Raw genomic sequence first — 23,305 nt, forward strand, 5'->3', positions numbered from 1 at the left:
CTAAAACAACTGCATCAAAGAGATCGAACAGTCCATTCACAGGAAAACTCTAGATTGTCTTTACCTTCTCAAGGTGTTATGTGTAAATTTGATTTAAGTTGTACTACGGGGAACCCTGGTAAGCCTTGTCATCATTTAAATAGGTCACGTAATAAAAGAGCCAACTGGAAATGTTACTTTTAACCTATAATTTGTTTTTACAAACCCATCATAACATATTTGCAGTAGATGAAATAGTTTGTTACACTCCGACTTCAAGAGAGATTCTTTTACACCTTTTATCCTGCCAAATCCTAATATGGGGATATGTAACAATACTGAAGTACTTACAGGACATAATACCTCTTTTAGTTATTACCTATCCCCACCTGTTACATGTTTATGGACTTCCTTCAATAAATCTGCGATATCTTATCCAATTGCTACAATGTTAAGGGATGGGGGTGTGCTTATGTAAAGTCTCGAAAATTATTTCCTGTGCTATGATTAAATGTATTAGTCGTCATTGCTTTCCTGAATGACTTCGCATCTCATGTGTATGCCTAAACAAAAAATGTATCCTTATTACTGCTGGAATTCAAACTCTATGTGGAGAAGGTAATAACACCCACCTTCATTATGATACCCCTAACGGCACTGATATTTTCCCGATTATTGGATGGGTGGTACCATGTTTCTTCGCAGGAAGCTCACCTTATTCGATTAGATTATTTTCACCCTCAACGCCCAGGCCCAAATTATGTAATAATGGACTATTCACATACGCCAAGAAGTCACAAAGATAGGCCCGCTTCCTACTGGGAAGGTTGCTCTATTATCTACACTAAACCGGGACTTTTTTTCCAGTTATAATAAAGCATCTAACTGCTATGTCCTAAATGAAGCACGTGCTCCTCGCGCTGTAGCTGTAGGAACACTCTTTCCAAATACTGTTCCCTGTCGAATTAGCTGGCGTCGAAATCAAAATTTGACTCTTAAACGTTCAGTTTCTCCTGACTTCTGTGCAGAATGGAAGAATCCAAAGGCCATATCAAGGAGCAAAACTCACTCATTAGCATATGCAGCTCTCAGCATTCGTTCATTAGGAGGATCTTCAGGAATTATTAGTCATCAGAATTGTAACTATTTGAGTTGTCGGCTCATGATTTTGGGAAATGAGACCAGTGCTGCCTTGATAGAAATTAGAGACATGCTTTCAGAATTGCGCCTATTTGCCCAACAAAATCGATATGCCCTTGACAACATACTTGCGAAGGAAGGTGGAGTTTGCGCTACAGTTAGAGAGAAACGCATTATGGGAGTCCCCGATCTTATTGAAAACATTACTACATATATTTAGAAAATACGCAATTTTGTCAGCCAAATGAATGAAGGTGAGGGATGGAGAGATTGGGGTTTTGGTTCATGGTACAACTGGATTATTAATATGGCTATGTATGGTGCTATTGTTTTAATTGTCTTTTTATTGGCATTGCTATAGTTAAGTGTATTATTGCTAAAATATTAACTTCTATTGACAATATTGGCTCCACCCAGAAAATGCTCCTTCTCCACTTAAATGAAGATGACGAAACAACTTTGCCTGCCCTTAGTTCCCCTTCGAAAGGAAGAGGAAGTATGGAAGTCTTTTGCTGCTATTGAATTGAATTGATTTGTTCTATGCCTATGGTGTGGTAATAAAATGGCCAAACTGGGGAATTAGGATCTAAAATTGGAATTTAGGCAACACAATATGTAGACTTTTTTAAACAAAATGGTTTCTCGATTTAAAAGAATCCTACAAAATAGCCTGTGGACCATACTGCTGAACATACTGCTGATTTGCAGAATTAACTTGCAGTTCAAAGATAAGAGGACAATAGATTTTTCATAAGATGAATACTGACACATTAATTTACCATTTGAACTAAGCTTGAACATGACATGACATGACAATTTCCGTAAATTAGGCCTCCTTCTTAAAGTTTCAATTGTCTGCCTGCTTGGCCCCTGCTGAGGCATTCTGGGTGTTTTTGGTATCGTTTGGCCAAGCTTTTCTTCCTATGTTCTGTGTTAGTCTATTATGGGATGGCAGGGTGTCAGATCATTTCCCACATTTCCCCTCTTTTTTTAGGGGAGGAGTGAGAAGGGGGCAATGTAGCCAGAGCCAGGAGGATTGTCGGATGGGGGTGGGGCTCGGTCGCAGAGAGATATTTCCGGGTGTCTAAGCGTGGCTCAGCAAAGGTTATCTAAGGGGCAGGGACATTCTCCCAGTGGATCTGTGCTGACTGAATCGTGGGCGGGGGGGAGAGCGCGGATAGCGGTACTGCACACAGGCATACAAATGTCTCGCCAATTGTCCCTGGTCACCAGCAAGCCGCAGTGTGATGGTTAGACAGGTCAGGCTAAAGGTGCTGATGGTGACGGCTGCAGCGAGCAGCCGCATCCATCCTTGGTGGTTGGAGTGGTGTCTTCCTCTGTCTGATCCTTGTTCGTTGGTTGTGGAGCCCTCTTGTACAGCCAGCCAGCTGTACAGCCAGCTTCTCATTCTCTGTTAAGGTGATGCCTGCTGAAGAGTCTCAGACATCACTGACATCGTGAGCAATGAAGACTGGCAGGGGCCTAACCATTTTCTGCAGCCAGCGGGTAAAAGCACCAAAGTCTGCATACTGTCTTGTAACCGTTTTTATCGCCTCTTTCACAGTGCTGTCCAGCTATCTGTCCCGGTCTGCAGCAGTGTTCCAGGGTTTGGTGGGGAAGTTCATGGTAAGGCAAATGGTCGCCCACTGTGTACCGGATGCAAGTTGTAACAGGGTCTGCACATCTTTGTAGCAGCCAATTATAAAATGTGAGTGGTTGTTTCAATGGGTCAGAGGCATCTTGCAAGATGGCCCAGACCACAGCATGGGTCCAGCGCTTATTAAGAGGAGAAGATCCAATCCTAATTTGTGGAAGCTGGCATTCAGTGCCCTGGTTTTTCAGGGCAGCAGCCATGATACGTGTGACCCTGAGGTTATCGTCTGGTTTGGGCAGTGGTAGTGAGTCAAAATGCTCAGCGGTGCTGAGTCCTGCTCCGAACTTCTCATGGGCTGTGTGGTAACAAAGGCAGCCACTTCACTTAGCAGTAGGTCTGGCTCTGGGGCCGGTAGGGGAAGTTTCGGGTACTGCAAAGAGTAGGGCGGCGGGACTGTGCCCGGAGTGATAGGTATCTCTGCTGTTGAGATTTTATTGCTCCGTTCTTTTACTTTCGGGGCTGATGGCGTTTAGCAATGTCCCGAACGTTTGTGAGACACTGCAACATGTAGACAGTGTCCCATGAGGGATCCCCGTCACCCCCCGCCCCCCCACACCCCGTAATGGCTGTGGTCAGTCGTCAAATTTATCCATTTTTAGGGACCTACCCTGCAATATGGCCATTTCCCATGGGACCTGGTGTAAATGTCCCCTGTGAAGGGGATAACGTAACAGCAGTCCGTCGTGTCTTTTAGCACGGTGTCTGCCGGTGACCCAAGTATAGCAAGAGCATCTCCTACCTGGTTCTTGAAAGTCACATATTTACCGTGCCTTTTCAGGGTACTCTTGTTCATTTTCAACCCCGGGCCTTCCTCAGCGCGTGGTTGGGCTTGCCCAGCTCCCACAGCTGGCATCTCCCAGAGAGTGGATGTGCGTGCCGCCAAGGCGTCCTGGACGTCTTGGATTGATTTTTGAGTGCGCTGAGCTTCGGCTTTCGAGGAAAAAAAACAAAGAAAGAGCATTCACAGAACACACAGGCAGAGAGTGGTTGACAGGTTAGGCAATAAAGGGTAATCGAGCATGCATTCGCTGACCACAAAGGAAACAAACACTTAAACGCTGAATAAATAGACAATAGACAATAGGTGCAGGAGTAGGCCATTCAGCCCTTCAAGCCTGCACCACCATTCAATATAATCATGGCTGATCGTTCCTAATCAGTATCCTGTTCCTGCCTTATCTCCATAACCCTTGATTCCACTATCTTTGGGTGCTCTATCCAACTCCTTCTTAAATGAATCCAGAGAGTGGGCCTCCACTGCCCTCTGGGATACAGCATTCCACACAGCCACCACTCTTTCGGTGAAGACGTTTGTCCTAAATGGTCTACCCCGTATTTTTAAGCTGTGTCCTCTGGTTCGGCACTCACCCATCAGTGGAAATATGTTTCCTACTGCCAGAGTGTCCAATCCTTTCATAATCTTATACGTCTCAATCAGATCCCCTCTCAATCTTGGAAACTCAAGGGTATACAAGCCAGTCGCTTCAGTCTTTTAGTATAAGGTAATCCTGCCATTCCAGGAATTGACCTCGTGAACCTACGCTGCACTCCCTCAAAAGCCAGAATGTCTTTTCTCAAACTTGGAGACCAGAACTGCACACAGTACTCCATGTGTGGTGTCGCCAGGGCCCTGTACAGCTGCAGAAGTACCTCTTTGCTTCTATACTCAATTCCTCTTGTTATGAAGGCCAGCATGCTATTAGCCTTCTTCACTACCTGCTGTACCTGCATGCTTGCCTTCATTGACTGTTGTACAAGAACACCCAGATCTCTCTGTACTGCCTATTTACATAATTTTTTCCATTGAGGTAGTAGTCTGCCTTCCTGTTCTTGCTACCATACATTTATCCACATTAAACTGCATCTGCCATGCATCGGCCCACTCACCTAACTTGTCCAGGTCACCCTGTAATCTCCTAACATCCTCATCACTTTTCACCCTGCCACCCAGCTTTGTATCAGCAGCAAATTTGCTAATATTATTGCTGATACCATCTTCTATATCATTAACATATATTGTAAAAAGCTGTGGTCCCAGCACGGATCCCTGCGGTACCCCAATGTCACTGTCTGCCATTCCGAAATGGAGCCGTTTATCACTACCCAGATGGGACACCTAATGACAAGACAAGCCCTCAGAGACTGCAGAATAAGCAGAGAATAGTGGGAACGTTAATATCTTATTAATAAAACATGTGCAGAATTTTCGTTTCAAAAGTACCGATGGTTCCTTTAAACAAAAACCATCGAAGATCACCAAATGCAAAACAAATCAAGCTATCTCTGGACCTTGAGCTGCAAGGATTGAAACAGACATTCAAACACTAGCAAGAAAATGTGCAGGCAAGGCCAAACACAAATAGTCAACGTTTCTCCAAGGGTCAGTGAATCAGTGCATCCAGACACTTGGGCCCTGTTGAGTACAAACATGATTTCTGACAGGCTGCAGGTCTCTCTGTCTCTCTCTCTCTCTCTCTCTCTGTGTCTCTGCAGCCCTCTGCAACTGGGAAGCCAGTATCACAGCCACGTCATCCCACCTTCACCTCCCCACCTCCAAATCCGCCCACACGATCAAGTTCCTCAGCAACAAGGTGATGTGCGGAGTAATGAGGGAAGAGAGCTGGGAGGGGTCCCTTTTATCAGAGTTTTCAGGACTCTGATTTTAACTGGGGGCGTGGCGGGGGAAGGCGCTGAGCATTTCCTTTAACATCTTCAAACTCAGGCCAAGAAGGATCACCAAACCTACCTTCCCTGTTCAAATCTTAAACAATATTGACTGGTGACTGTTATAAACAGGATATTCCTTCCCTTACTCTACGAGCGTCAATGGTTACCGTGGCGCTTGTTACTTCCTTGAGACAGTCAGTGTTCACGGACCATTGCCTCAGCAGGACAGCTTAGACTTATTCCCGGGGTGCTCCTTCTCCCGAGGGTTGGGGGTCCCACAACCTCATGGACCTCCGGTTCGAGCTGGGAGAAGAGAACAGACTGCAGCACTGACAAACACAGAAACAAACAGGACACACAGAGGAGACAAATGCAGGACAAATACCAGACAGACAAACGAAACAGCAAGGCCACTGTCAATTTCCCATGATCTGTAGATTTCCTAGCATTAAAGTGAAAATTTAATCGATGATCTCTTTGTCTATCTTGCTAGACATTCTCTGCCCGCCCGTCTTTCCCCTGGCTGGATCATGTCCGTGGCACAGACCTGGCTCTGGTTGGATCACGTGTGGTCCAAATTAGTTAAAATTTTGTCGACCAATTTAGGAGTTTACCCGACTGCCAAGCCAAGGTTGTGGTTGCTCAACGCCGAGTTGCCGAAGTAACTGGATTAGAATTGTGGCCAACCTCCGCAGTCATCCAGCCTACCTCTGGTCTGACTCGCTGGGGCAGGGCTGGCTGCCAAGTCTAACTGGGCTAAATTTAATATATCAGATTCGCTTACCTGGTGAGAGACAAAAGGAAAGAGGTCTGCCGACTAACGGCAGACCGTCGGTGAAATTAGCCAAATAAAGCAGAGACCACACAAACCAGATTGGGTGAAAGTGACAAGCTGTTTATTACAAACGATATTGCTGGAAAAGAGATTGATCCGGCTGGCATAGACAGTCTGTCCAGGTAGATCAAGGGTTCTCTTCCCGGAGTAGTGAATCAAGCCAGTTTTTTATAGGAATATTGTACAATGATGCTAATTGAAAATAGGGTAAATACAATGGTCTTGTTAATCAAGTAAGTACAATGTAGCATCCTGGAAGCATCAAACAGTTCATAATGGGATCATGAGATTCAAGTTCTCTTCGAGGGGAGGTGACAACGTCCCTTTCCTTGGCAGAAAGGTGTTTCCATTGTTGCTTTCCTGTGAGCGAGATATTCTGATGCCTCTTTCTATCTGACCTGTCCTTTGCGTGGCTTTGAAATCACTGGGTTGGGAGATTCTTCTTCAGGCTTTGGGACAGCTTTGTTGATTGTGTGCAGGAAGCTTATTGTTAGTTTGAATTGGGAAGTATATTCCCCGGTCTGTGAGTGACTGTGGTCATGTCTGGTTTCTCTTGTCAGCTTGTTTGGTCAATGCTGAGATATTCCGCGTGTTTCTTGGATTGTTTCAGCAGGCTTGATTTTCTGTTTTCTCTGTGGCCATGTTGTGGGTTGGAAGGGTGGCAGAACATTTCCCACAGTGACACCCAGCCAACCCCTTACGCATCAGTGTCCAAACTAGCAAGCACTTCCATTTAAAAGGACAAGGGCAGCAGATCCATGGAGACACCATCGCCTGCACGTTTCCCACCGAGCCACTCACCATCCTGACTTGGAAATAAGTCACTGATCATTCACTGGCGATGGGTCAAAATCCTGGTATTCCCTCCCTGAGGACATTGTGTGTCAACCGACAACACATGGAAAGCAGCAGTTGACGAAAGCAGATGCTTCAATGTGACAGATTGTGGAAGGTGAATCCATGATGTACAAACAGGGTATTACTTCCCTTACTCTCCGAGCGTCAGTGGTTACCGCGGCACTTGTTACATCCTTGAGAGAGTCTGTGTCTGCGGACCGCTGCCTCAGCAGGACATGTTAAACTTGTCACTGGGGCGCTCCTTTTCCCGAGGGCTGTGGTTCCACAACCGCATGGACCTCCGGTTCGAGCTGGGAATAGAGAGCAGACTGCAGCACTGACAAACACAGAAACAAATAGGGCACACAGAGAGAGAAATACAGGACATACACAAGGAAGAAAACCAAAACAGCAGCGTCCCTGTTAATTTCCCATGATCTGTAGGTTTCTTAGCATTAGAGTAAAAATTTAATCGATGATGTCTCTGTCTATCTTGCTAGACTTTTTTTTACCCGCCCGTCTTTTCCTTGGCTGCATCATGTCCGTGACACAGGTCCTGGCTCAGGTTGGATCATGTGTGGGCCAAATTAGTTAAAATTTAATGGATCGATTTAGGAGTTTTCCCGACGACCTTCGCAAGGCAAGGCTGTGGTTGCTCAACGCTGAATTGCCTCAGTTACTGGATTAGAATTGTGGCCAACCTCCGCAGTCATCCAGCCTACCTCTGGTCTGATTCGCTGGGGCAGGACTTGCTGCCAGTTCTGAACTGGGCTAAATTTAAAATATTAGATTTTCTTATCTGTTGAGAGACAAAAAGAAAGAGTGGTGCTGATTAACGCCAGACTGCCGGTGAAATTAGCCTGATAAAGCAGAGACCACACAAACCAGATCGGGTGAAATTGACAAGCTGTTTATTACCAGCGATATTGCTGGAAGAGAAATTTACTCGGCTGACATAAACAGACTGTCCAGGTAGATCAAGGGTTCTCTTCCTTGAGCAGAGAAGCAAGCCAGTTTTATAGGAATATTGTACAATGATGCTAATTGAAAATAGGGAAAATGCAATTACTTGATAATCAAGTAATCCAGTTACCATGGTGATAGTCAAAAAGCAGTTATCAAAAGAATGTCCTGATTGTACATACAATTTGCATCCTGGCAGCATCAAACAGTTCATAATGGGATCAGGAGATTCCAGTTCTCTTCGAGGGGAGGTGACAATGTCCCTTTCCATGGAAGGAAGGTGTTTCCATTGTTGCTTTCCTGTGAGCAAGATATTCTGGTGCCTCTCTCTGTCTGACCTGTCCTTTGTGTGTGGCTTTGAAATCTCTGGGTTACCAGATTGTTCTTAAGGCTTTGGGACAGCTTTGTTAATCGTGTGCAGGAAGCTCATTGTTAGTTTCTCTTGGGAAGTGTATTCATTGATCTCTGAGTGACTATGGCCATGTCTGGTTTCTCTTGTCAGCTTGTTTGGTCAATGCTGAAGCATTCATCGTGTTTCTTGGAGGTTTTAAACAGGCTTGATTTTCTGAGTTCTCTGTTGCCATGCTTTGGGTAGGCAGAGTGGCAGGACATTTCTCACAGTGACACCCAGCCAACTACTTATTCATCACTGTCCAAACTTGCAGGCACTTCCATCTAAAGGGACAAGGGCAGCAAATACATGGGGACACCATCCCCTGTACGTTTCCCACCAAGCCACTCACCATCCTGACTTGGACATACGTCATTGGTCAAAATCCTGGTATTCCCTCCCTGAGAACATTGTGTGTCAACACATGGACTGCAGCAGTTGACGAAGGCAGATGTTTCGATGTGAGAGATAGTGGAAGGTGAATCTATGACGTTATCAAACCGCCTTCCCTTCCCCCATCAATATTTCAGGCAGCAAAGTTGTTTGAGTTCAGGGTGAAGTTCTGTGACAATAAAATTCCGACTTACATGAATTCATTGTGTTATTTATAAATAAAACTTATAATTTGTAACAAATGACAGGGCTCCATACATTCCAGCATCAACCATCCCAATTCCAATGGGCTGCTACCCCAACGCAGTTCAGTCAGAAATCAGAAGCAGAGACAGAGAGCAAGAGAGAAATCCGAAGGAGAGATATAGGACAGAGAGAGGGGAGAGGGGAGTTGCAACAACAGAGTGGTGGAGCTGAGAGAGTTGGTGTTCTGTTGCGATATGCACAAAACGATCTGCAGACAAGAACAGCAAGATCCCACAGAGCTCTTAGAAAGATGCAGAGAAGGAGGAGCAAGAATGTAGGTTCGGGAAGGTTCGAACGATCAGCCAATCCTGCAAAATAATGGTCAGGGGACAAACACGCAGAGAGTTGTAGGAAGGGACCGAAAGAGGAATGTGAAAAGAGTGGAGATGTCAAGGATGGGGTTGGGGGTGGGGGGGGGGTGGGGATTTAAGGAAAGATATGGGAGAGGCAGCTGGGAACACAGGAATGGAAATGAGAGCTGGAGTGAGATATGGAGGGAGGGAAACTTGTACGATCAGACTATACTCTGTGCAGCAGACTTTCTCCACCATTCTGTCCTTTCATCTCCATTCCCCTCCCCTATCCCTCCGCAGGCCAGAGCTCGCTTCTTGTGGTAAAAATCCCAGAGACAGCCTGAGCCGCACAGTTCTTTTGTGTGTGTGTGTGTGTGTGTGTGTGTATGTGTGTGTGTGTGTGTGTAAGTAAATGAACGGGATAGGATGGTATTTCACTCACCCTCTCTGTTTCCAGCTCTTTTCGGAGGATTCCTCACAGTAAGACAATTTCATTCTCTCCATTTCTGCATTGTTCAGGTTTCAGCTCTCAAATTTAGTGCTGAACTAGGCATTATCCTGTTGAACAGCAGATCAGGCTCGAGGGGCTGTATAGCCTCTTCCTGTTCCTAGTTCGGATGTTCTTATGCTCTTAACACTATCTCCCAGCTCTTGGCCCATACCCTGGAGGCTATGACTACACAAGAGACTGAACTGAAACGTTGTCCCGTCTTCCGAGAGTCTCTGAGTGAACCAGCCTTTCTGGTTGGAGTTCCAGATTCTCAGTGAGAAGAGAAATCCCCTCGAATTTCCCCTTAGTTTGGAACTGCAAAGTGGACCAGGTCAGTCAGGTGGAAGTGAAAAGCAGGCCAGATGTGCTCTCTTCTCCATTTCGGAATGACGTGAGGGAGTATATTGTGCCCTTTATCAGATTACTGTGCTATCCCTACTGGCTGCAAGCAAGGTGTGGGCTGCCTATGATTGGGTTATACAGAGAGTGCCCCAGCACTGATTGGTTAGCTCAGCTGGCTAGGCAGTGGTTTATAATGAAAAGTGCAAACCAACAGCGTAGGTTCACTTCCCAAACTGATTGAGGTTACCATGAAGAGCTGTCCTTCTCAACCAAACCCCTTGCCTGAGATTTGGTGACTGCACCCCCACCCCGGTTAAAGCTTCACCAGTCAACATTCTCTAATGAGGAGCTGCCTTATGAGGTATTAAGTTTATGGTGATATTACATTTTATTGCATCTGGAGCACTGTAGACACGAGTGCTTACCATGCTGACAGAAGAATGGTAATGTATTGGAAGCATCAGAGATAGTTTACTGGACTCATAGCCCCTGGAATGAGCATTGTTTATGATGAGAAAAGGGCCCTTGTGTGATCAATACCAGGCAAAGTCAGGATATGTAATGATAAACCATTTCCACTGGATGGAAATTCTGAAGCAAAGGAGAAGAACTTTAGAATGAGGGCCAGAGTGTTCAGGAGAAATGTGAGGAAGTAGTTTGACACACAAAGGGTGAGAGAGGTTTGGAACTCTCTTCCACAAACTGCAGTGGATGCTAGATCAGTTGCTGATTTAAGATCTGATATTGATAAGAATTTTTATCAAGCAAAGGTATTCAGGGTTATGGGACAAGGATGGGTAAACGGATTTAGGTCACCCATGATCACATTGAAGTTTGAGGGGCTGAATGGCCTACTCCTGTTCCTATATCTCCCTGAAATGATCATGGATATTAATGAGGCTAAGTCTCAGAGATGCATCCCATTGGATTTAATGGAGGGAAGGACAGGTGCCAGCACAGAGTGGAGGCGGCTGATGCGCCGTGGCGAGGGGAAGGATGATGGAGGCTGTTCCAACCCTCTGGGAGCTGCCATATTTGATGCTGGAAGCTCCTGAACATGGTTGGAAGGGAAGCCGATGACTTCTTCGAATACGCAGATTTTTTTTTTTAGATTACTTACAGTGTGGAAACAGGCCCTTCGGCCCAACAAGTCCACACCGACCCGCCGAAGCGCAACCCACCCATACCCCTACATTTACCCCTTTAACCTAACACTACGGGCAATTTAGCATGGCCAATTCACCTGACCCGCACATCTTTGGACTGTGGGAGGAAACCGGAGCACCCGGACGAAACCCACGCAGACACGGGGAGAATGTGCAAACTCCACACAGTCAGTCGCCTGAGTTGGGAATTGAACCCGGGTCTCTGGCGCTGTGAGGCAGCAGTGCTAACCACTGTGCCACTGTGCCACCGTGCCGCCCACTGATGTGTTTGTGTTTGTGTTTGTGCAGTCCCTCAGTGATCAACGGCTCCTCCATTCTACGCCACAGGGGGTGTGGTCTATTACCGGAGAAACCAGGTTCACAATAGCCAGGGGATGGGATCTGTTACTCTGGTAACCAGAGTCACATAGGTTAGGGGGCGGCATTTGTTACTGGGGAAATCAGGTTCACAATGGTCGGGGTGGGATCTGTTACCAGGGAAACCAGGTTCACAGCTGTAAGTGGGCGTGGTCTGTTACCGGGGAAACCAGGGTCACAATGGTCAGGGTTGGGGCCTATTACTGGGGCAACGACAGTCACTGCGGTCAGTGGGGGCAGGGATTGTTACTGGGAATACCGAGTTCACAGTAGTGAGGAGGCGATGTGTGCTATCGGGTTCCGAGTGGTCAGAGGGCGGGTTCTGTAACCAGGGTGTGGGATATAGGTAAAGCAGTGTTAATTCTACAACCATAATTGCTTATGCAAGGTAAATGAACTAACACCAGTGTATAATTGTTTCAGCCAAGAGCAAGTGGGGAGAATGTCAGTGTCTGCAGAACGTCCGAGACAGGTCAAATGTGTGGTTGAAAACTTGCCATGTGGAATATAAAGAGGAGAAATGTCAGGTGTTGTACTTTAACAGGAAGACCAGAAGAGTTGAATATGATTTAAATGGAGAAAGACTGCAGATAACTACAGAACAAAGGAATTTGGGAATCCGCATCTGTGAATCAGACAAAGCCAGCATCTGAGTTCAGTGGGTATCAGGGAAGACAAATGGAATGCTGGAACCAATATCAGAAATTGCTGGAAAAACGCAGTTCTGACTATTTCTGATTCACATGAGGATTTCCAAATCACTCTGTTCTGTAGCTTTCTGCATTCTTTCTCCATTTAAATTATATTCAACTCTCTAGGCTTCCTGTCAAAGTACAACACCTGACATTTCTCCTCATATTCCGCATGGTAAGATTTCACCCACACATTTGACCTGGAACCAATATCAGAAATTACTGGAAAAACACAGATCTGAAGAAGAGTCATTGGACCTGGAATGTTAACTCTGTTTTCTCTCCACAGATTCTGCCTGACCTACTGAGTTCTTCCATCAATTTCTGAGTTAGTTTATGATTTCCAGCAACAACAGTCCTTTGTTTTTTATTAATGCAACGTTGGTCTTTATTTCAATGGGAATAGCATAGCGATAGGGAGATTTTGCTACAACTCTTCAAGGCAGTTGGGGAATGCTGTGAACAGTTTTGGTCTCTTCATCAAAGGAAAGATAGATTGGAGACACAGCAGAGAAGGTTCACTCGGCTGATCCCAGGGATGGAGGAACTGTCTAATGAGGAGATGTTGAGTCGGTTGGCTCTGCACTCAATGGAGATTCAAAGAATGTGAGGCGACTTTATTGAGATGGACAAGATTCTTCGAGAACTTGCTAGGGGAGGCGTGGAAAGTTTTTTCCTTGTTGGAGTGTCGAGGACGAGAGAGTATAGTCTGAGAATAAGGGATCACCCATTTCAGTCAGATACGAGGAGGAATATCTTGCTTCTGAGGGGAGTGAATCTTTGGAACTCTTTACCACAGAGTGCTGTGGAGGCAGGATCATGGAATATATTCAAGGTTGAGACAGACATGTTGTTTCATCAGGAAGGGAATTGAAGGGTTATGGAGAAAAGGCACGATTGCAGAATGAAAGATTATCAGATCAATCATGATTCCATTGAATGGCAGAACAGAGTCAATGTGCGGAATGGCCTTCGTTTTCTCCTGTGCCTTATGGTCTTAAAATGACTATTTCGGAAGGATTTTTCAAACGATGGCAATCTCACGCACATTGCCAATCTGCCAATTCTTGTAAGGAGGGGACACAACATTTCAGACCAGAGACACTGCTCAGGGCTCCTTCTCAAACAGGCCCATAGAAACACATCAATATGAGTGCATCTGCAATTATGTTATAGCAGCAACAACTTAGCATTTAAGATTACTGTTATAAACTCTGAGAATCTGAACCTCTAACCCCGGTTAGTGTTATCCAAATGTGGGATCATTGATATAGGCAGGTCATTATAACCTTCTTTGGTAACAATTGTCTTTGACAGTTTATTGAATTAGATAATTCTAAAATACGAATGCATACCGTACATTAGAATACAGATAATTGTGACAATGCTGTCCTGCTTAAATTTCTACACGTTTTTAAATCTGCAAATAAAATAATTCATTTGATACCACACGATTGAGAGAAAACTGTCCTCACAATCCTGTCTAGTTTCTTTCGAATGTTTTTGTCTCAAATTATCAACGGAGAATTAGTGATGTCACAGCTCCCTGGGGCCATGCACGGAAAAACAAGCACTGCTTTTCTGACAGTTGTTACAGAAGTTAATGATTTTAAGCTATACTGAGCATTCCTCAATGTAAATGTCTTTTAGACGAAAGTTAACAGAAAACATAGTGCAGGCTTCTGCACTGATTGGAACTTACAGATTATCACAAGTAATTAGACTCCAGCTATAGCCAAACTATTATGAGCAATCAACCCATAACCCAACGAATTAAACGTCTAATCCTTTAAGACCCACTCTTACACACAATCATGCACATATATGCATGCAACACATACACAGAAACTCAGACACCCATTCACACACAGAGAATAGCAACCACCCTAATACACAAACACACCCACTCTCATAGCCACACATAGGCAGAGTAGACAAAAATGAGGGTGTAATAGATAGCAGGAACGTTCTGTAGTTCCTCTTCACATGGAAGATGAGATGATTGCATTGGTTCTTGTGCTGCTCAGATTTCTGCTTCCCAGTCTTCCTTCTCTGGGGGCTCTCAGTGACCTACAAGAGGCACACTGACTGGGTGATACTTCTAAATGATCTCTACCAGACTCATTAAAAGGCAGAGCTCAGAGGAACTGCTGAAGGAACAATAAAACAGATTTTCTTCAAGTTTTCAGTAGCTTTTACTGCAGAGAACAGAGAGAGCTCCTGAGCAAGTGGAAGTCTGAAGGCGTCTCTGTATCGGATTCATAGCACCAACTTTTTCAGCTTCCTGAGAACCAATCACATCACTGCTAGTAGGCTCATTGATAATTGTTCACATGCTCACAAAACAATCATCTGCTTGCTGCAATGCGAAATTCCATCTGTAAATGAGTAAGATCATTGACAATCACATTTCAATCATTGGGTAACTCTCGATGTAAGGTGAATTGCTTTCAAATCATGCATCAATCCTCCACGAATTCCCTGTATTTAAACTGGCTCTTTTCTCATTTTAAGGCCACAATTAAACTCCAGATTTGTTAAAAAATGATCATTATATGCCTTCAAAGCATGAAATGCAATAACAAAAATGCATTTCCTTACGGAATAAATAACATATAAAAAATAGAACACAAGATTGCAATCCATATATTCTTTTTCCTCTCTTACAATGTTATAGAATTTGAGTATTCCTTAAATCTTTCCCTTATTCCAGCATTTAATACTTGGGACAATGCATCAGCAATTGTGTTCCGTGGTCCAGCAATAGTCAATATCTTTACATTAAGTGGTTGCAACAATAGATTCCATCAGAATAGTCTTGCATTATTTATTTGAAAGTTTTCAATGGAGGCCAGTGAATTATTATCAGTGTAACTTGGTATTACACTGTTCTTTGTTGGATATAGATTTCAAAATGTTACAGAGCAAACAAAGCCCCCTTTTTTCTATCCGAGAGTATTTTTCCAATGACTGGCATTGTTTCTCAGAGAAGTACCCTATGGGTTTCTCTATCCCTGATTAAACAACCTGTAACAAGGCAGTACATAGCCCCAAGTCAACCAGCACCAACCGACATCTTGAAATGTCTGGAAAAATCAGGGCTGTCCAACATTGGTTCATTTTTTTCAAATTGTCTTCATCGTTTCAAAGGCAGCGTTGTGTTCTGCGAAACAAACAACGTTTTAATTGTTTCCTTCACAAATTTGTTAAAGACACCGCCATCCAGCTATAATTATACACAAATTTTCAATAAACGCACACATTGCTATAAATCTACTAATTTCTCATTCAGGTTCAGCGACTATGAATTCTGTTAGAGTCTTCAGTTTTGCTATCCTCAGCAACATTTATGTGTGTGTGTGTGTGTCTGTGTGTGTGTGTGTCTGTCTGTCTGTCTTTGAGCATTTCTGTCGCTATAACTATGTGTATGACTATCTTGGTGTGCCTGTTCGTATCTATGTTCCTATTAGTGTACATTGGTGTCTGTATTACAGTGCCTTTTTGTTTATGTGTATATATGCACATCTCTGTGTCCATTTCCATGTGCTTTTGGCTGTTATGTGTTAATGTAACAGTCTGTGCCTGTATCTCTATCTATTTCTAATGTTTTGGGGGTGAACTCATTGGAATGGTGTCAAACCTCCCCTCTCCGTCCCTCTTGTATTCAAGGTGATACAATGTTGATGCGCATGTTGATGCTCATATTGATGCAAGAGTCAATGTGTGTTTTTGTGTGTGTATGCGTGCCTGTTCTTGCATGTGTACTTGTGTCCATCTCTGCCTGCAATGGGAATCACTTTGTCCGAATGGAAGTTCGAACAAATAACTTAAAATGCTTTGAAACAAAGGCTCAGAGTTCTGTCTCTCTTTCGGTCTATTTCTCGTGTGTTTCAAGTGATACAATACCATGATCTGCTGGATTCCCCATGCCACTGCACAAACATCTGATTTATTTTGGAAAAAACATCCAAGGCTGTGAATGTCTCAAATTGCACGTTTGTTGCATTCTTCAAAGTTTCATTAAAAGCTTCTGCCAAAAACTTCGATTCTCCTGCTCTTTAAGTGCTGACTGGCTGCGCCTCTCCAACATCATACTTTTGTTCTCTGTCTGTCTGTGTGTTTCTTTGTGTGTCTGTGTGTTGATGATGCTGTCCGTTTGGATTATGTTGTGAGCTGCTGCTTTCTCTCTCTCCCTGTCTCTCTCTAACTGAATCCTTGAGAGAATGAATCGTCCACAACACTACATGTAGTGGCACGGAGAGTACAGGAGAGGGCAGTGTTGTTTTTGTAAAATCTTCCCCCCTGACAGGAAATACATGTTTGCGGGCTGCAATGGTGTAGCAGCCCAATTGAATTTCTAAGCTTGATGTTAAAAAAGAAAGCCCAGCTTTTGTTATTATTCATAAGTTTTACTTACTCATAACATAAGAAATTCATGATTCAAGATATTTTACTGTGTTACTGAACTTCTCTCTGAACCGAGACAATGTTGCTGCATAACCTCCCCCTGCACATTCCAGAATGTTACAAGAAGAATTTCACCCCGAAAAAAGAACTGCACTGTGTGAGTGGAAGTGGTCAGGGTAGACTGCGTTTGAATTTGAAGATTTTCACACCCACCCCAGATTGTCGTCCAGCCCAATCACTTCAGAGATTATGGAGTTTGGACAGATACTGAGCTCAAATGCCCCCTTGAAGAGCAGAGAGATGTCTGTGATTTTGTTTGGTTGCAAGGTCACTATTTGAATTAGTATAACATATTCTTTCAGTTCTCAGCCCCAACTCTGACATGTGCAGAATCCCATTAGAAACTTCACCTCAGCTCAGTAACAGGACTGGAGAATCGTCTGTCAAAACATCAAACTCAACCCCTCGACTTGTTTCAGGTAGTATTGTACCAAATACTGATCTAAGCCACAACAGGATCAGGATATAGGACATCTGTTTGAGATTTTGGAGTGCAGGCTCACAAGTCCTTGAAAATGGAGTCACAGGTAGATAGGATAGTGAAGAAAGCATGCTTTCGTTTATTGGTCAGAACACTTAGCATAGGAGTTGGAAAGTCATGCTGCGGTTGTATAGGACATTGGTTAGGCCACTTCTGGACTACTGTATTCCGTTCTGGTCTCCCTGCTATAGTAAGGATGCTGTGACACTTGAAATGGATCAGAAAAGATTAACAAGACTGCTGCTAACAGGGAGAGACTGAATAAGCTGGGGCTGTTTTCGCTGGAGCATCACAGGCTGAGGGGTGACGTTATAGAGGTTTATAAAATCATGGGGGGCATGGATAGGATAAATAGAGAAGATCTTTGCCCTGAGATGGGGGAGTCCAGGACGAGAGGACATAGTTTGAGGGCGAGAACGGAAAGATTAAAAAGCATCTTGAGGGGCAACTTTTTTACACAGAGGGTGGTGCATGGATGGACTGAGCAGCCAGAGGGAGTGGTGGAAACTGGTGCAATTATAAAATTTAAAAGGCATGGGCATATGAATAGGAAGGATTTAGAGGGATATGGGCAAAGTACTGGCAAATGCGATTCGATTAAGTTTGGATAAGTGGTCCGCCTGGACGAGTTGAACCAAAGGGTATATTTCAATGCCGTATGATTCTAAGACTCTATGAGAACCTGCATAAGGTTTGAAGTAAAACTACTCATTTTGTCTTATGCAGGTGCAGCAGTTGAGAGCAGGTAGGGCTCCCTTAGTGTCAGTGCATGAGTTTTAGGACTGGTGTGATATTTATACTGTAAATCAACAATCCATGCATCACCAATGTCTGGACATGCAGGGATCTGGAGGGAGATGTGTCAAGGGTTTAATCAACTGACCAGAGACTGTGAGGAGAAAGAATTTCCAGATGGTGTGGTAGTTACATAAAGTCATGCAAGTCAGAAATGAGCACATATGCCACAATTCTGTTGCATCACAAAAAGTTCACAACTGATCCAGTATCCACTGCCGTTTGTAGAAGAAAGTTCCAAACACCTCCCGCCCTATGCATGTCAAAGTGCTTCCTAACATCACGCTGGCTCATTCCCGTCCAAGTTCACAGACTCTGCTCCCTCTTTCTAGATTCACAAACTACTGGAAATAGTTCATCTTTATCTATCCTATCGTTCTGGAGAATATCTTGTGGGACTTCACTCAGACCAATCCTTAACCTTTCTAGTTTGAGAGAAAACTGGCATTATTTGTGTAACAAAACACAAAGAGCTGGAGAAACTGAGGACAGGCTGGAAATGTGGGAGAGAAATATGTGCAAACACTTTGGGCCCTGTGTCCCATTGTCAGAATTCATGCCACATACCCTCACGCCGTATGATTCCGGAACAGATGACAGAACACTGAAATCAGAGAATGCTGCAGCAGCAGTGAGGTTGGGTGTCTCTGTTAGTGGACAATTGTACCGAGAATGCTGATCAGTGAATTGCTGTCTTATTCCCTGTGTCTGGATAAGGCTGACCAGTCCGTGAGCTGGAGACATTTTTGTTAAAAAGATAAGAGCGGAGAACAGAACAGCAACAGATTAAAACAAGTTCAATTCTCATACAGCTATACCAGGAACACCAAAAAAAGCGAGGATGGTGTAGTACGCCTTCTCCATATGTTGAATTGGCCAATACATATTTCGGTGTGAGGTGATCTGTCCCTTCAGGCAGCTGACCAGCTCCTTGTTTGAATATCTGAACTGATGCATTCCCAGAGACGCTGCCTCTTACTGTGTGGAAGCTCCTTGGGAGATCGAGGTGATAGCATTACTCAGCTTTATTGCTGTTTTTCAAATTTCTGCCAATGAACTAATTACAATAACAAGTGTAATCCCATTTATGAAGGAGTGTTGCTGCTCATGCATTGTAACAAAACACACAAAAACAGAATCTGGAATCTGCCAGCAATAACACTGTCCACTCAAACATCATAAGCACAGTCCCACGGTTACAAAATATTTCAACTGATGCTGCATCGAGACAGGTTATTCCAGTGTGAAAATATGTCTCAGAGCTGTCTTTCTGTCCTCTAGGGAAGGAGCTGCCCTCTTTAAACAAGAACATTTCACTCACTGATTGAAATGGGAAACTTCTCACACACGGAATGTGGGCATTGCTATTGAGGTCAGTATTTATTCCCTATTTCCTATTACTCACAAGAAGTACCAAGTCAGGAGAACATACTGCCTTTCCGGAGGGAAGGGGACTCAGTTATGGATGAGCCATTTTCAGCTGCTTCTTTGAGTAAATAAGTCCAAGGGCATTGTCCCCAGATGAGATATTGTCAAACTCTCCTTTCATGTGGGAATTTCACATCTTTTCCTGTAGATTTCAGTTAAATCCAACCTAATAACATGTGCAAACAAAATTTGATTTGCCCAAAAGTTTAGATTCTCTTGTCCAGTTCTTCATTCTTTTAGACTTTCCTTTCGTCGGTCAAACTGCATCACCATGAAGAATGAGAATGGTGGTTGAGGGATAATGGGAATTTCACTGCAATAAATGTGGGTGGCACAGTGGTTAGCACTTCTGCCTCACAGCGCCAAAGACCCGGGTTCAATTCCCCGCCTCAGGCGACTGACTGTGTGGAGTTTGCACGTTCTCCCCGTGTCTGTGTGAGTTTCCTCCGGGTGCTCCGGTTTCCTCCCACAGTCCAAAGATGTGCAGGTCAGGTGAATTGGCCAAGCTAAATTGCCCGCAGTGTTAGGTAAGTGTTAGGGGTATCGGTGGGTTGCACTTCGGCGGGTCTGTGTGGACTTGTTGGGCCGAAGGGCCTGTTTCCACACTGTAAGTAATCTAATCTAATCATCCAGAAACATCATATCAACTGGTGAAATGTGAAACAGAAATAAAAGCATGTAATAATGAAGCAGCTGTAACAACTCCCAATTTTCCTAAATATCCAACTGGTTCAGGAATATCTGTTCAGGAATCAGAATGATATTTTTATCTTACTCTGGCTCTATGTGACTCCAAACCCAGAGTAATGTGTCACTGTCTCTCAGTTGTCCTTAAACTGATTATTGATAGATGCTGAACATTGGAATGTGTCACTCACACCCCATGAACAAATGAAGAATCTGGAATATATGATAAGGCAAGATGGAATGGGTTATAATTCAGGATGGAATTCGCCTGTTGAAAGCATGCTGGCTTGTGACAATTCACAGCATGTGCAGGACTCCAGATACTGAGGGGAACAGATGCCGAGATGTGTTGTCCGACAGCAAGAGATTGTGGAGAAAAAAAGGTTGGGGGGATAGCTGGGCAAATCAGACACGTAATGTAATCAAGCCTGGACAAACACATGTGGTAGAGCAGCACCAACTGAGAAGGCTGAATGGCTTCTTACTTTTGCCCACTCTACCCTGTCCTCCCACACGCATACCTTGCTTATCTCAACAGACTAAAGACTCAATCCTTTTGTGCTGAAAGGGCCAGTACTGCGCTTTGATGTGTTGTGCTCTATTAGCTAACTTCCTTTGTTAGTTGAGCGGTTCCACAAAGAGCCTGTACTGCGCTGTAATGTTCTATGAATCTAAATTCCTTCATCAGCCGAGCGGTTTCATAAAGGGTCTGTACTGAACTGTAATTTTTGACGTTGTATTAATCTAATGTCCGTTATTAGCCAAGTGGTTATATAAAGAACCTGTGATACTCTGTAATGTTTCTGTTCGATGAGTCCAACTTTCTTCATTAGCTGAGTGGTTCCAGAAACGGCCTGTACTGCACTGTCATAGACTAGTTTGTATTAGACAAATGACCTTTATAAGCTTAGCAGTTCCATAAATGGCCTCTAAAGCGCTGCAATGTTTTACATTATATAGTCCAGCATCCGTTATTAGCCACGCTGTTCCATAAGGGCCTGTACTGCACTATAATGCTCAGTGTTCTCTGAGTTTAACGTACATTATTAGCCGAACGTTTCCACAAAGGACTGTAATGCGCTGTTATGTTCTACATTGTATTAGTCTAATTTCCTTTATTAGTCGAGCGCTTCCATAAAGGGCCTGTACTGTGCTGTAATGCTGTACGTTCTGTGAGTCAAACTACCTTAATTTGCCAAGCAGTTCCATAAGCGGCATGCAGTGCGCTGTATTAATCTATATTTTAGTACTCTCATGCCCGTTATTATCCAAGTGGTTCCATAAAGAGTCTGTACTGCGCTGTAATGTTCAATGTTCTATGAATCTAACTTTCTTTATTGGCCGAGCGATTCCATAAACGGCCTGTAATGCCCTGAATGTCCATTATGAGCTGAGCGGTTCCATAAAGGGATTGTACTGCTCTGTCATAGTCTATGTTGTATTAGTCTAACTTCCTTTATCAACCAAGCGATCCCAAAAAAGTCCTGTCCTGCACTATAATGCTATATGTTTTATGAGTTTAACTTCCTTTATTAGCTGAGTGGTTCCATAAAGGGCCTGTAATGCACTGTAATGTTTTATGTTGTATAAGTCTAGCTTCCTATATCATCTGAGCAGTTCCATAAAGGGACTGTACTGAGTTGTCATTTTCTGTGTGTCGAACTTCCTTTTTAGCAGAGTGGTTCCATAAAAGGCCTGCACTGCACTGTAATGCTCTATTTCCTATGAATATAACGGTAATAATAGGCCAAGCGGTTCCCTAAAGGGTTTGTAATGCACTGTAATGTTGTATGTTCTGTGTCTAACTTCCTGTAATAGCCAAGCACCTTCACTGTGCTGTATTGTCCTATGTTCTACGTGTCTAACTTCCGTTATTAGAAGAGTGGTTCCATAAAGGGCCTGTACTGCGCTGTCATGTTTAATGTTCTATGAGGGGAACTCTCATTATTAGGTGATTGGTTCCTTACAGGGCCTGTACTGCGCTGTCATGTTCTGTGTTCTATGAGTCTAACGTACATTATTAGCCGAGCTGTTCCCAAAAGGGCCTGTACTGAGTTGTAATGTTCTGTGTTCTCTGAGCTCAACATCGTTTATTAGCCGAGAGGTTCAAAAAGGGGCCTGTACTGCCCTGTCATAGTCTAGGTTGCATTAACCTAATGTCCTTTATGAGTCAAGTGGTTCCATAAAGGGCCTGTACTGCGCCGTAATGTGCTACTTTGTATTAGTCTAACTTCTTTTATTGGCTGTGTGGTTCCATAAAGAGTCTATGCGACACTGTAATGTTCTATGTTCTATGAATCTAACATCCTTTTTTCGTCAAACGGTTTCATATGTGGCCTGTAGTGCGCCATAATGTTCTATGTTGTACCAGTCTAATGTCCGGTATTAGCCGAGTTGTTCCATAAAGGGCCTGTACTGCGCTATAATGTTCAATGTTCTGTGAGTCTTACTTTCTTATTACGCTGAGCGATTCCATAAAAGGCCTATACTACGCTGTAATGTTCTATGTTCTATGGTCTAACTTTCTTTATTAGCCAAGTGCTTTCAAGGCGCACTGTAATGCACCTTGGTCCATGACACAATCTTCATTTGTTAGCCGTGTGATTCCATAAAGTGATGTAATATTATATGTTGTATTAGTCTAATGTACTTTATTAGATGAACGGTTCCATACAGGGCATGTACTCTCGTTCTGTATGTCCACCTTCCTTTTTTACCCAAGCGGTTCCATAAACGGCCTGTACTGCGCAGATATGTTCTTTGTTATATTAGTCTGACTTCAATTATCAGCCGAGTGGTTCCATAAAAGGCCTACTGCGCTGTAATGTTTTATGTTATATTCGTCTGACTTCCGTTATTAGCTGAGCGGTTCCATAAAGGACCAGTACTGCACTGTGCTGTGGTATGTTCTTTGAGTGTAACTTTCCATGCGTTCATGTTAGAAGTTGTATCATTCTAACTTCCTTAATCAGCCGAGCGGACCCATAAAGGGCCTGTACTTC

The sequence above is a fragment of the Chiloscyllium plagiosum genome, chromosome 16 (genome assembly GCF_004010195.1).
Source record: "Chiloscyllium plagiosum isolate BGI_BamShark_2017 chromosome 16, ASM401019v2, whole genome shotgun sequence".
NCBI classification, from domain to species: Eukaryota; Metazoa; Chordata; class Chondrichthyes; order Orectolobiformes; family Hemiscylliidae; genus Chiloscyllium; species Chiloscyllium plagiosum.